This window comes from Felis catus, chromosome D1, assembly GCF_018350175.1.
Source record: "Felis catus isolate Fca126 chromosome D1, F.catus_Fca126_mat1.0, whole genome shotgun sequence".
Taxonomy (NCBI): Eukaryota; Metazoa; Chordata; class Mammalia; order Carnivora; family Felidae; genus Felis; species Felis catus.
Genome location: NC_058377.1, coordinates 98,233,132 through 98,242,195, shown reverse-complemented (window position 1 = coordinate 98,242,195; position 9,064 = coordinate 98,233,132). Strand labels below are relative to the sequence as shown.

Below are 9,064 nucleotides of genomic sequence, written 5' to 3'. Positions count from 1 at the left end.
AAGGGCCAGTGCTGGAGAAGGTATGGAGAATCGTCCTAATTCACACATCTTGGTGAGATATAAATTGGTACAACTTTCTACAGTACATTTTATTCATATGAATCAGATTTTAAAAGACACATCCTATTTTCCACAGTGATTTTCCTTTTAGGAATTTTTCAAAGGGAACAAATCAGCCACATGACAAAGATGTGTATACGGTGATGTTTAGCGATGATAGTAAATAATAGTAAAAAAAATTGGTAATGACGCACATGTTTCCAGCCATAGGTGATTAACTTATGAACATTCATTCAATGGAATGGGATTCTAGGTAAACACGAAGAAAGATGATGCATTATATATATATTGGCATAGAACAATGCTCATGACCTGATGATAAGTAGTAAAAAGCAGGTTACGAAACACTATGTGTTATGATTCTCTTTGTGGAAATGTGTGTTTATATATGCACAAAAACTTGGAAGATTTATTTTTAATAACAGTAGTTATCTTTGGGAAGTGGGATTATGAGGGAAACTTTATTTTTCTGTATTGGTTGAATATTATAAACATCAGAAAAACAAATTTGATTCCAGTTTAGGAAATAAAAAGTTTCCAGAATAATATGCAGTGATGTGCAAAGACACATATGATATATTGCTAAGTTTACTTTTATTTTTTTTTATTTTTGGGGGGAGAGAGAGAGAGAGCATGCATGTATGCAAGCAGGGGAGGGGCAGAGGGAGGGGGAGAGAGAATCTATGGCAGTCTCCCCGCCCAGCTTAGAGGCCGGCTGAGCTACCCACACGCTCCTGATATATTGCTAAGTTTAAAAAGAGGATACAAGTCAATGTTATAGTAGGGTTATTTTAAGAGTGGGGCTAATGTAATTGAAAATTACCTAGAAAGCTGTACATCACAATGTTAACAGTAATTATCTCTTTGAGTACAGTGGAAATTTCAATGATTTTTATTTTATTGGTCATGCTACCCATTTAAAAATACTAAAAAAATTTTTTTAATCTTTATTTTTGTGTGTGTGAGAGAGAGAGAGAGAGAGAGAGAGAGAGAGAGAGTGAGCAGGGGAGGAACAGAGAGAGAGGGAGACACAGAATCCCAAGCAGGCTACAGGCTCTGAGCTGTCAGCACAAAGCCCGACGCAGGGCTCGAACCCACACACCGTGAGTTCATGACCTGAGCCAAAGTCAGACACTTACTTAACCGACTGAGCCACCCAGGCGCGCCCCCACCCCCATTTAAAAATATTTTTTAAAAGACATTTGTATTGCTTCTAAAGAAAAACGTTACTCTTGAACAACGAAAGAAAGAAAGGAAGGAAGGAAGGAAGGAAGGAAGGAAGGAAGGAAGAAAAAGAAAGAAAGAAAGAAAGAAAGAAAGAAAGAAAGAAAGAAAGAAAGAAAGGAAGAAAGGAAGGAAGGAAGGAAGAAGAAAGAAAGAAAAAGAAAGAAGGAGAGAGGGAAGGAGGGATGGACAAACCAAGGCTAACTTGGACCAAGCCCTCTGGGAGGACAGCTAGGATCCTGAGAAGCCTACAAGATGTGTGTTGATCTGATGACATTAAATACAAACCCTGACATTTCTTTAATTTTTTTCTTTTGTCGTGCCACAAAAATTGAGGCAACTCAAAAGAGAGATATGATAAATCAAAAACTTACAAATAAAAAGATAGCAAGCTCGAGGAAAAGAGCAATACACTAGAACGACAGGATCGGAGGAAAGCACACTTTGGGGTCATCCACGCTTAGGAAAGGAAAGGTGAGCTCCCTCCTGGACTACACAGTCTTTGGGGCCCTCTGCTCGCCAGACTTGCAGCAGCTGGACATCTACACAGAGTGAGCCCCCAAAGAGGAGAGTACAGCAGACGCACTGTGGGGTATCCGTCCGTGCAGCCCATAACGACCCCTTTTCTTCTGCATCTGTCAGGGGGCTTGCGGTATGACAGTCAACTGTGCTGGGGTGAACCTCTGGCCCAAGGGGAGCAGGGCAGAATCTCTCTCCCAGACATTCAGAACCGGGCCTGAGAGCCGGCTTCTCGGAGCAGAGTGCACTCCTTAGTTGGGGCCTTAGAGCTCACTTGTATTTTGTAAGGCTCCTGGTGCCTTCAGAAATAAAGAAACAAGGTTACAAAAATGATGGTATGTTTTTTAATGTTTATATTGAACAAATTAATGCTTTTAACCCCAAAACTAGAGTGCCACAAAAATGTTCTGTTCACAAGATAATTACAGGATTTATTAAAAATATTAATTCAGGGTGCACTACAGGCGGTGTGGTCCAGAGCCAAACGGCCTGTGCCAACCTCCTGCTCCCCTCCCGCCACATGCCCCTGAGGCTGTGAACTCTGGGATGAGCTGGAAGCAGGAGGAAACTCAAGTGTGGCTGGCAGCAGGCAGACAAGGGGAGCTCCTACTCCTGCCTCTCCACCCTTTCCAGGGCTCAGTTCCAGGTCCTTCTGAGGCCCACTGACCTGGCCCCACGAGACACCTTCATTTCCTTCCAGTGAGGTCCTCGTCCCTCCTTCACTAACTCCGCTTGATGTGGATTTCCACCATCGGCAACCAAAAGAACTTTGCCAGAGACAGCTCGCAGATAGCCCAGGTTCTTATTTTTCACGGGAGGTGTGTTTTTTCACTCGCGATGAAATCCCCTCCCAGGGAGAAAGGGAATTTTCAGCTTCCGCGGCCCTAGCCTGCAGAGAGTTCATGCGTATTCTCCCAAGGTGGAGGAGGCTTGTTTAAAAGATGCTGAGTGGCAGGGAGAATGTCACCTCAACATCCCTCCGCCAAAGCCGGGAGAGGTTTGGCTGCGTCTCAAGGACGCCGGTTCAGACAAGGGCAGGCCTGGCTGCCTTACTGAGAGCCAGAGTCATTTTCCTGGTGCTGGAGAATGTTGGGGAGCCTTGGGGTCCTGTTTCAAGGCCTCTCCCCGAGCGGGATGGTCCTAAAACCGGTTTCAGAGGGGAAGATAGCGAGGTGAGGTATCTGGCCTCTAAGCGGCTGCTTGGCTGACTTTCCTCCGTGGAAAGATAGAACAGTGGAAGCTGGTTACGCTTATGGATCGTATTTCCCCATGGTTCCCACGGTGCCTACCAGTGAGCCTTAAATAACACAGACACGCAGTAGCTCTTTGTGGTCCCCACTGCTGTGGCAACATAAAGCCTTTTTCCTGTGCTCTTTGCTTAGGCAGCTGTGGGAGAATGTTCCAGGACGCTCCTCCTCCCCTCCTAGTGCAAGTGGGAATTCATTCATTTAGTCAACAAATATTTCCTGAGCACCTACTTTGTGCTAGGCTCTGTCTGGGTGCTGGGAACACCGGGGTGATGAATAAGATAGCCATGGCCCTTTCTGTATCAGAACACACGACTTTTCAAGCCACCTTTTACCACTCACCTCCCATATACATAACAGAAAAACACACAAACAAGAGCAAATTTTGTCGTATTTCTCTTGACCCACCAAAGAATACCAACCAACTCATTTCAGAGAGAGAGAGAGAGAGAGAAAGAGAGAGAGAGAAAAAGAGGGAGAAGGAGAGAAGCAGTCGCTAGAGAGGAAACTCCCAGTTTTGTGGTAGTCTCCCAGAACAAGGGGCCCATTTTTGTCATTCCTTGTTCAAAAATCCCATGTCCCCCACTCAACGCACGCACACACGTACATATGTTCCCCGCACAGTTTACATTCATAACATGTACAGCTGGAGAGCAGTGAAGTCTGCCTCCCACATTATACAGAACGGATTGGCAGCTGGGACTGAAGGCGATAGAAATAAGCTATTGATCAAGGGTTATAACAGTACTGCCACTGGGAGCCCGTGATGCTTGCAAGCTGAGGGCAGCAGTAAAGTGCTACACAAATGCAATAACATTTATAACCCCAGGGCAAGTGCTTTTTACATGAAAATAAAAAGCTGATCCTCTGTTTAATTCTTCCCCCCTCCTTGGGCCGGGCTGGCCAAGCGCTTGGACAGGAGCTAAGCAGGGCCCCTCGGGATGGCCTGGCCTCTTGCTCTCTGGGTAAGTGATGGGGTCTCTTTTCCCCCCATGCTGGTGCCTTCTGGGGGGGGGGGGGTGGTGGTGGTGGTGTAGGGAGCACCTGCACTTTTTAAACTTCTCTGGCAGGAGGGAAGCAGCAGCAGCCGTGTCCTGCCATCCTGAGGGGCCCAGTCATGCCTTGGCCCCATGGGTCTTCCTTGGTCAGCTTTGTGGATGTTGCCTTGTCCTGTTGGGAGCTGAACTTTTCACTTGAATGGATGTTAGAAACTGCTCTTTAGAGCTTCATTCTGGGACATCTGTGAAAAGGAGTCCTACTTTCGGGAGACATAAACGGAGAGGAGAGACAGCTCTGGAGGTATGATGAAACAGTAAGCGCGTCATGATGACCGAACCTGAGGAACCCAGCTTTTTCTTCCAAAACTCACCGGATCAGTGCTTTTTTATTATTATTTTTATTGTTTTTTTAAAGTGTATTTGTTTTGAGAGAGAAAGAGACAGAGCATGTGAGTGGGGGAGGGGCAGAAAGAGAAGGAGAGAGAATCCCAAGCAGGATCCACACTGCCAGCACAGAGCCTGATGCAGGATGTGAAACCATGAACCGGTGAGATCCTGACCGGAGCCAAAGTCAAGAGCACGCGCGCCCCTGGACCAATGCTACTTAACGTGTGCTCACAGGAACGTCAGTCTATAAGATGCTCCATAAAAATGGGACTGTATGGCCAGTAATTGGGACGATGCTTCCTCTTAGGGATTCCTATTGCATCTTTGCGATTTAAAGGCTCTGAAAAGTCCTGTAGTAAATTTTAGGAACAGTTTGATTTTGTTCTAACAGCATCTCCCAGGTTTACTTGACTGCCAAAGTGTCCTCTCACTTAGAACTTCTTTCGTCTTTTCCCCCCATTACCTAATGCCTCCTAACAGCACATTTTGGAAAAACGCTGCCAAGGTACTTATGGAAGGATATGATATATTGCCTGCCGTGTATCGTATGCCTACCGTGTGCAAGGTGCTTGACATGAATTATTTCTAACCACAAAAACAACTTGGCGAGTGTTATTATCCCTATTTCACAGATGAGAAAAATGAGGCTAAATCACCTGTCCAAGGCCCCTCAGCTAAGTAGTAGGTGAGCCAGGATGCTCGTGTAGGCCATTCCGATTCCAAACTCCACGTTTTCTGTTATACCCTGTGTCTCCCTAGGTGGACTAGAGACTGACTTCTCCTTTGGCCACAGTGAAGATAAGTCTCTTCTTTGGAGACCCTTGTCTTGGAACCCATTCATTCTTCTGTAAGCCTTGCCTGGTTCATCGCTCAGCCTGGCTCTAGCCCATCTCGCCTTCCTTGTGGCTCATGGGAATTCCCATTAGAAAGCAGAACCTGAATCTAAGTAGCCATGGGCAGGAGTCCCAGTTTTGCCATTTACTATTTATGCGACTTCAGGCAACTTACCCAACCCCTCTATACCTCAGTTTTCTTATCTATAAAATTTTAAGTGTGCACAAAACATCTGGCCTGGAATGCTTAGTAAATGGCAGCTGTTAAGTTTACTGTTAATGGTCAACAGTAAGTCTTCGTTGGGGGGAAAACAAGCACATGAGGAAGATTTTAGGGATCCCTCCTTTAAATATGGTAAGACAAGGTGCAGACATTTTTGTGTTGAAGGCGAAAAAATTGAAACCCATTAAGCCAGTGACTTTTTCAAGTGTATGGGCAGCGACTTGCAGAACTGGGACCCGGGCTCCCAGTTCCCAGAAACCTAAGACACCTGGTGTGTCAAAGAGCTAAATGCACCTGAGAAGGCGGAGACATTTAGACTGAAAATCTTGGGAGCTATTTCCAATTGAAGGCCAATCAGCCCTGAGGATAAAATGTCTCTGAAATTGTAAGTTTGGTAAAATTAAACATGGGAAACTTTAGTTTTCAAGATTAGATCCAAAATTAGATTGGAAGTGGGGCCCACTTGTCTTAATTACTATCATATTTTGTTTGTTTGCTTGTTTTCTTTTGGCTGTATACAGTTACTCATCCCAAAGCATTTTTCTTTAAAACAACATTTTTGTAAATTGACTTAGGTTCTAATAACAGATGAGCATGAGATCTCTGTGCTAATGTTGTCATACTCTCAGTTGGTTTTGCTCTGTGATCTTTTTAGTTTCGTCTAGGCTGCTGAGGCAGGGACACTCCAGGATGAAAAGAGCTGTCTTTAGGCACAGTTAGTCACAAAGCTTAGGTTGGAGCATTTCAGCTTGGGATGGGTCTGTTCCCATCAACCCACTGACGTTTATCAAAGGAAATGTAATATTCATCCAGATTGGAATTGGAATGAGTTTTTCTTTTCTATTAGATGAACGGTGACAACACAATGTACTTGGAAAAATAATAAGTTTGAGCTTCTTCTAATTGAGGAAGGCATTAAAATAAAGTGTTCATGGCCCTGAGACTCATGCCCTGCACCCTCGGGGAGTCAAAAGTCCCCAAGTGGCTATTGGAAAATGCTTCTTGTTTTCTTTTGTTGTTGTTGTTGTTGTTGTTGTTTTTAATTCTCACTCTCAATACACTAGGAGAACATAATGTTTCAGGTCCCTACTTCTCAGTGTTAGCTGCATATCCACCAATGCAATTCTTAGCCCAAAGTCCCTAACCCTCTACTTGTATTCACTCACCCAGATGCTGGGATGATAGAAGTGGAGTTATTTTAAATTCAATTAATTCCTCTTTCTTTCACTTACAGCACCAGTCTTCAGTAAACTCGGCCTTTTGCAACTATTATCTGACTGGTTCTCTGCAGGCAGAGAGCGAAAGGAGTAGTATGGCGTGCTCCATACTCCAAGGAAAGTGAATTGGCTGGACTTAAAAGGAGGGAATCATATCTAGGCCTTCTGCCTTTTCGTTCCCGCCACTTTGGGGTGTGGTTCTCTGAGTGTTCTAGCTTGGATGCACACAGTTGATTAGTTTAACACTAATGGGTGTCAAGTTCATCCAGAGAGCATGACCTCAGTATGTAAATTATTCAGCAACGAGGTTGATGTGACTATTTATAGGTCATAAATCAGTTATAAACTCAGAAATATGAGAATAGGTCCCTAAATAGAGAAGCAATTGCTACCTATCCAAGGCTTAATTTCAAGATTCAGGGTTGAAGCCAGACAGATTTCATATCTGATACCCTTTGAATTGGGCTTTGGGAGGAGTGGATAAGGCAGGTGTATTACTTACAGCAAGAAATGAGGGGTAAGTTCAGGTATGACAAAATGGATTCAGGTCATGGCTGCCTAGTGCACTGGGTTGAGAAGGATTCTGAGGCCAAGTTCAGGCTCTGGGAGTTGGTTATTCCTAGCTCGGTCGTTTCATACCCTTTATTCATTAGTGACAGATGTTTCATGAAAGTGACGACACGGGGTCACGCACGGGTTCACCAAAATTGTCCTGCTGAACCTTATATATTGATGCATCCCCTGCCATACCAGGCAAGGAAAAAGAAACCAGACTCTTAGAGCACTGCTATGCCATTTTCAAGATTGGGATGATGAAGAAGAAATAGGGACACTCGAAGGTCCAGCTCTGACCAGTCAGGTTGCTGGCTGGATTTGGGGCAGTTCCTTGCTGTCATCATCCAGAGGGGAGGTTTCCCTGCCATGTCTAGGTTCTGAGACTCAGCCTGCCTCCATTCTGCTTTAGTAGTGCCCGTTTCTCTCACTCGGGATCCAAGTCGATTCAAGTGCACCATTCCATCTTATTTCAGTGTGAAGGAATGCCAGCCTGACAATATACACTTGAGGTCATTCCTAAAGCTATAAGTAGCTCCAGCCTCGTAACCTTGGATAAAGCCCTAAAGGAGTCCCCTTCCTTCAATGCACAGGCCTTTCAAGGCTCTGACCCCCAGGATTATGATTCCCATGGCTGCTGCTTCTCTCGTTCCTCTCTCTAGGCCCACATCAAACAAACAATCACTCCTAGACCTTACTCTGGTCTCTGAAAAATCAGGTCACGTCCTGTTTGGATGCCAGGCACACCCCTGTGGCTTTCTGTTCAGAAGTGCACTATCTTTACAGCCCCTTGGTTCATCACCCTGCCTGCCACCTGCAGGTACCCTGCTTCTCGCAGGCTTCATTTTCCAGCCTTTGCTGGTCCCGGGGCTCAGTGATAGCACCCCTTAGCTGTTCTGATTCAGCTCCTCTTCTGTGCAAAATTTCCCTCTTTTCTAAAAGAATTCTTGTGATCTCCATAACTTCCCTATTGTCCCTTGGGAAATCACCCTAAACAGGAAATCATTTACATGTATGAAGAGCCTAGGTGCCGGCACTCATCCAAACTTTTACAAGCATTATTTCATTTATTCCCAGTAACAATTCTGTTACTATCCCCGTCTAACAGATGAGAAGACCGACGCATGTGCAGTTGTCCAGAATCACATATCAAGTGGTAGATGGCGATATGATTTTGGCAATCTGATTCCAACTTATCATTTTGCAATATTGCCGTTCGACGATTCAGAATCACATTTGCACCGCAAAGGCAGTTATCGTCTTGTCTGGGATATCTCCACTGTTTTTTTTTTTTTTCAAATTCATAATAACCTTTTTTTAACCCCCTAATGATAAAACACATGTTTATTACAGGATTCTCTAACCTTAAAAAAAAAAAAAAAACCCAATGATTACATAATCGTGTTTGCCTTGTGAAAATTTACTGCTTTGTACAACCTGTGATCTGTGCACTTCTCTGTATGAATGCTCTACTTTAATTAAAAAGTTTACATACAAGATTCCTCCAGATCCCTTTATATTTTAACTCAGGAAACACCTCCCTGCGCCCCATTGTAGAACTGCAGTGCAATTTGCCAATGCTTTTGGGGAAGGTGAATTTCACAACAGCACCTAGTCAGGTTTAAATGTTTGGCACTGGACACATATTATGCTAGCTGGGCATGCTATCTATGCCTGACCCCATGTGTTTTATGGGATACAGAGGTTGTGAAAACTTTATTAGAACATTATTTCAATAAGGGGAAGAGAACCTTACGTTATTGCAACAAACCTGTGCCCTAACTGATTTAACATGAAAGATGGA

General features: G+C 44.3%; 1 long non-coding RNA gene across 1 annotated transcript; it reads left to right on the top strand.

Annotated features, from left to right (window-relative positions):
- The first annotated feature begins 1,433 nt into the window (after positions 1-1,433).
- LOC123380592 lies at positions 1,434-8,757 on the top strand. Its single transcript, XR_006586592.1, has 2 exons — positions 1,434-4,015; positions 4,121-8,757. It is a non-coding gene; the product is annotated as an uncharacterized LOC123380592 (long non-coding RNA).
- The last annotated feature ends 307 nt before the right edge of the window (positions 8,758-9,064 follow it).